The sequence below is a fragment of the Rattus norvegicus genome, chromosome 1 (genome assembly GCF_036323735.1).
Source record: "Rattus norvegicus strain BN/NHsdMcwi chromosome 1, GRCr8, whole genome shotgun sequence".
NCBI lineage: Eukaryota > Metazoa > Chordata > Mammalia > Rodentia > Muridae > Rattus > Rattus norvegicus.
In genome coordinates, this window is record NC_086019.1 from 31488725 (window position 1) to 31494963 (window position 6239).

Below are 6239 nucleotides of genomic sequence, written 5' to 3' on the forward strand. Positions count from 1 at the left end.
AAAAAAAAAAAAAAAAAAAAGAATTGGAGGGGAAGAGGTAGCCAAGCATCAGAATCAAATATAAACAGACTACAGGAAACAGAAGCAGAAAATGTGTAGAAGTTGTCTAGGAGCTATGATGAAGTCAGTAAAAGAAAGCCTTGTAACAGGCTTGCTTTAGAAAGCTGTTCTTAGAGACATGAGGCCAGATAGAGGCTCTTTTGGGAGGGGCTGCAGCCCAGGAATTATCCCAGAGACAGATAGAAGGAGGTAGAGGAGAGGACCCCAAGTGTCCCTACCCACATAGGAAGCAGTATCCATGTAGGAAATCCTCAGGGACCTACCATGCTCCAGTCGGCTACCCCAATATGCTAGCAGCAAGTGACTCCCACTGGATTCTCCCCATCCAGAACCGGGGCAAAGTTCATGCTGGTGCTGCTGTTCTGCTACAGCTTGTCACGTTTGGAGATCACTGGAACTGGTTTACTTCTTAGTGGTCAAGATGGGAACGTGGAAACAATAATTGTCCTTTACATAGTTTGCCACTGACACAGCAATTTCATACCCACTGTTTCATCGTCATCAAACAGCTCAGGAAGTATGTGAGTGAATTCCACCATGCACTTTTATAGGTCCCAAGGCTGGTGACTCTCTGACTTCCCAAACAGCACCTGAGGAGTATGTAAGAGTTGGGGCACAGGAGTCCTGGCACTGACCTTAGATAGGTTGCCTTGTCCAGTTGTCTCACTACCCCTCCCCCACAACTGTCACCTTAATGCACGCCAATACCACTCCCATCTCTGTTTGCTTCATCTCGAACATTAAAGCATCCATGAAAACCAATAAAAAGTACTTAGGGCACAGAAATCTCTTTGAATGTCATTATTTAATCCTCATGGCTTGGCAAACAGAGCTCGGTTCCTTTTTTTAACCTCTTTGGATCTTTGAGCCCTTGAAAGTTATTTGATGAGATATAAGAAAACAGTGAGATAAAATCATCCACGTGGTCTTGGAAAGGTTGTATTTGCTTATGGAATTAAGTTTCTTAATTGTTCCCTTTGTAAGGACCTGGCTGGCCAGCCTACGTGGGCCTTTCTCGGCGGATGGGGGATCTGTGAAGCCTCTCAGAAGAGATGTTTCTTCCAAGTCAGGCAAATCATCAGGTCCAATGTGAGCTGGCTGTAATCATGAATGGCAAGGGAAGGGAGAGGTGACAGACTAAGCCCCTGGCTTTGGGCTCGAGAGAAGACTGTTCGGCTTTTCAATCCTTGAAGAAGGTGCCTGATCCTCTCTTTAAAGAGGAAACTCTGCCACTGCTCAAAAGCAGAGGAAGGCCTACCTAGGCCACTGTGAAGAGATGGCTTGAGTCCTCTGCATGCTACCTCTAGCCACTACCACCTCTTCTCCCATACTGCGGGAGGAATGATCTTTGAAAGATATATGGGAGGACTTATCATCCTGTTTAATATACCCACCACACTCTGCTTGTTACCTTCTAGCCTTTTTTTTAAAAGATTTATTCATTTATTATATATAAGTACACTGTAGCTGTCTTCAGATACACCAGAAGAGGGCATCGGATCTCTTTACAGGTGGTTGTGAGCCACCATGTGGTTGCTGGGAATTGAACTCAGGACCTCTGGAAGAGTAATCGGGTGCTCTTAACTGCTGAGCCATCTCTCCAGCCCACCTTCTAGCCTTTTACTCTAGGTTTCTGATCCTTACACTGTGGCTTCTGCCTCACCAAAGTGATGTGGTGGTGGTGGTATGTGTGTGTATGTGTGTGTCTTTATGAGTGTGTATGTGTGTGACTGTGTGTCTGTAAGAGTGTGTGTGCATATGTGTGTCTATCTGTCTCTGTGTGTGTCTGTATGTGTAAATGTATGTGTGAGTGTATGTATGTGTCTGTATGAGAATGTATGTGTGACTGCCTGACTGTGTGTTTGACTGTGTGTATGTCTCTGTGTATATGAGTGTGTGTTGGTGTGTGTGTATGTCTCTCTTTGTGTGTGTGTGTGTGTGTGTGTGTGTGTGTGTGCGCACGTGCATCACAATTCTGGAAGCAGTGCTGGTCCTTGCCAAGTCCTCAAGTCCTCCCTAGGTTATAACAACAAACATTTCACATTTTAAGTCTTAGAATTCACAGTCTAACAAAATATGAAAAAACCCAAACCACCCTCCGAACACATAGAACTCAGGAGGCCCAAACAGGATTGATATGAGTTCAAAGTGATCCTGAGCTACCAAGTAGGACTATTTCAATTAAAAAACAAAACAAAAATTAAAAGTCCAAACACAGGGAAGTACAAGAACGAGTCTAGGAAGAAACAAGAAAACTGTGCCAACGGTGTTGCTAGATGTAGGAACTCAGCGACTGAAACTGATTCATTGCATGGCCTGAGTTTATGGTTAGAATGCAAAAGCTGGAGGAACAGAATCTAACTGAAGAGCCTGTCAGAAGACTTAGAGAAGCAAATACAGCTTCTTGAAATAACATGCACATATAAACTGAACCAGGCATGGTGGCTCATGCCTTTAGTCCCAGCACTTGGGAGGGAGAGGTAGGTGGAACTCTTGTGAGTTTGAGGCCAGCCTGATCTACAAAGTGAGTCCAGGACAGTCAGGGCTGTTACATAGAGAAATTCTACCTCAAAAAAAAAAAAAAAAAAAAAACCAAAAAACAAAAAACAAACAACAACAAAAAAGACAGTTTCCCCATACAAGTCAAAGGAACAAAAAGTTTAATAAATGGACCAAGTATCAAGTAAAGTTTATTGTAAAAGAGGAGACAATAGAGAAGTAAACTTAAAGAAGTTAGATTCAGCACAGATTGAAAGGATGAGGTCGTCCAGGAAAGCACATATATGTGCAAAACAGGCTGTGATTTTTCCATTGTTAATAGACATACATGAATTACTAATATATTATTTACCAAAGAAAATCACCCAATGAAAAAGAAAAGCCTAAACTCAGACAGGGAGAGAATACATTTTTCACCAAGGGTGACTCCCCCAGACTTCAGGGACTCATGATGATGGGACAGCGGAGGGAAACACATGGAAAGCCATGGCCAGTGGGCCACCCTCCTATTCGTGTACCCAGGAAAGCCAGGCTTTCAGGAGTGGAGTGAGGCCCAAGCTTAGTCACTGGGACAGGCCTCAGAGTTAAGCTGTGCTAGATCTCTGACATTGAAGCCCTTCTGAAGTGACAGCCATCTCTGGGCTTTTCTTCCTTGTGAGATTTTCTATAGCAGACCCAATGTTTCCAAGGGAAAGTTGATCAAAAGTACCCAAGTCTGAGTACTTGTGTTTTGCTTAAACTGTCAGATAGACTGGCACAAAGCCACCCACAATGCACTCCTGTTACTTCCAATTGTGCAGAACCTGGTGACTTGGTCTGTCTACTTCACCATCTACTTGATACTGTAGCTGTTTAAGAACCAACTTTGGAGGTCCTGGCTCTCAGTGTGGGCTTCCTGCTGTTTCTTTGAATTCTAGTCTGACTTTATTAATCTTACCTCAAGATTCATTTCCTTGTCCTTTTTTGGTCTAAGAGAGACATCTTGGACATTTAAACCATTTTCAGCTTCTGAACTAAAATAGACACAGCAGGTTTTCCTATTACCAGGCCGCCATAGTTCCAGCTTAGCGCACAGGTATACACTTTGGTATTTTGTTTCCAATTCAGGTGGAAATGTTTTCCATGTTCCCCCTTTTAAGAGACAGGGTCTGTCTAATGTAGGCAAAGATGGCCTCAAATTTATGATGATCTTCCTGCCTTAGCCTCCCAGGTGGTGTATTAACAGGTATGTGTCACCATACTTTCTTTTTTGATTCATGGGTTATTTCAAAGTGTGATATTTAAATCCTTACTGCCAGAAATATGGCCTTTCTTGGTAAACATTCCATGTGTTCTTTAGAAATCTATTTTGCTAGCGTCTGTGGGGGATAGGGCCTGTGAATGTTAACTTTGTGGCATCAGAAGTGTGTTCTGCATGCCTCCCTGTATCCTTATAGACCTCCTGCATGCTCATGCTGTCAGTGCTGTGAGACTCACTTGATGGATATGGATTTGACTTTCTCCTTGTAGGCCAATATCTGATTACTCGTTTGAAGCTCTGAGGCTGGGCATATAAACATGACTACCATGTTCCTATGACAAACTGATGAGAAGACAAACTTTACTCCTTGGAAATGTTTCCCTCCTCATACCCATGTTCTCTGATATTAGTAGGGTCAGCCTAGCTTTGTTTTGCTGAGTATGAATGTGGTCTACCACCTAGTCTTGCCTTTATATTTAAAACAGGTTTCTTTTTGTTGTTGTTAAAGATTTATTCATTTATTATGTATAGCATTCTGCCTGCGTGTATGTCTCCAGGCCAGAGAGGGCATCAGATCCCATTACAGATGGTTGTGAGCCACCATGTGGTTGCTGGAAATTGAACTTAGGACTTCTGGAAGAGCAGACAGTGCTCTTAACCTCTGAGCCACCTCTCCAGCCCTAAAACAGGTTTCTTAGAGGCAGTACACAATTGGGTTTAATTCAGTCTGACAATCCTTGCCTTTAATTGGAGCTGTGTAAGCCATTTATATTTAATATAACTAGCAAGATGCCTTGACTTGTTTACTCTTCTTTCCACTTGACCCATCTACACCTCCTTCATTTTACATGTCTTCTCGTTTGTTTTCACCTGTTTGCTTTTTTTGAAACAAACTCTCAGGTAGCTCAAACAGGCCTTAACCACGCATGTAGATGAGGCTAGCCTTGAATTCCTGATCCTGTTTTTCAAAGACTGCGATTATAGTAATGTATGACTTGGGTTGAGGACTTACTGTTCTATGATGGCTTAATGGAAATACATGTGTTTGGTTTAGAAATTTTAGGGTTTATAGTGTGTATCTTTTAAACTCCCAGTGTACCTTTGACTCATACTGTATCAATTTAGTCAGTCGTATGTGACTTGAGCTTCATTTGCAAAATGCTAAAAGATGCTTTGGTCATCACTGGACCACATATGTGATAGTAGTCCTATAAGACAACACTGCCTAGTGATACTGCAGCCAACTCAGTTTGTATAGAATACTGTTTACACAAGGACACATCCTCAGAACCTGTCTCTGCCACTGTGACTCATGATTCTTTGAGAATCTAGCACCTGGGATGCTATTGCTGCTTTCCCTGCCAGTGTAGATAGAATTTCCAAATGTTATGAACCCCAAAGCATTGTTTATTTAGCTTGATGTGGCTGCCAATTGACATGATTGAAGCAACACGAAAGCACATTTTCTAGTGTCCTCATATGAACACTCCCCTCATATGAACACTACTGGGTGGACCTGGATTCTTAGCTACTCCTGCTGCTGTCTCGTGTTAAGGAACGTTGTGAAATCCCTAAGGATCGGAACCGTATTTATCCTGGGGAGCAAATTCTAAGTTAGCAGAATGCATCATTGCAGTGGTCTAGGTCTTTTCAAGTTGTTCCCACAGGCACCCTTGGCTTCACTCTCTCTGTGCTTTGTACGTCACGCATCTTGGTTTAGGCTATTGTAAGATTTTTCTCTGTGGCTGCATCTCAGCAGTTTGAGGAATACCGTGATGACTTGGAGTTTTATTTTCCCTCAAAGTTCTCTGAATCTTTTCCGGTTTTCATCATGTCTGAGGTTTTCCCAAACGTTGTTTGTTCAGTACCCGCTCCATGTTTTCTCTTCAGCTCTAACTGGTTTGCTGGAAGCTCAGCTCTACTGACTGCTACTTTGTTTTCAGAACACCTGAGCCCACGTGATCTTGCCTCAACTTCCTGAGTGTCGGTACTACGGGTGTGTGTCATACCCAATAATGAGAGCACTAACAAATACACACTTATGGAAAAAACATAAAAACAAGCATCTCAGGGCCACCCAAATTATCAAGGGCACATGGCTAAAAGCACCCAATGTGGTCAGTCACAGTGAAATCTGAACTAGACTTCTTTATCACAGCCCTCATTCTATGAAAATGTAAACACTTAATCCTTTTGGAAAACTTGCACTATTGAACCGAGCACTCATTAACAGTCTGTTGTTGTTCCTCAGTCCATGATTGAAAGATTTGTGCACAAACTTACCTCTCCACAGTCCAAGAGGGAACTTTTGAGTCTGTCAAGGACTTGTGCATGTCTATGGGTGGGGGTGGGGGTGGGGGAGTGAGACAATGATTCTTCTTATCAAGGTGAGAAGAGCAAGAGGAGAGGATGGAGGTGGGCCAATAAATGGCCATGAAAT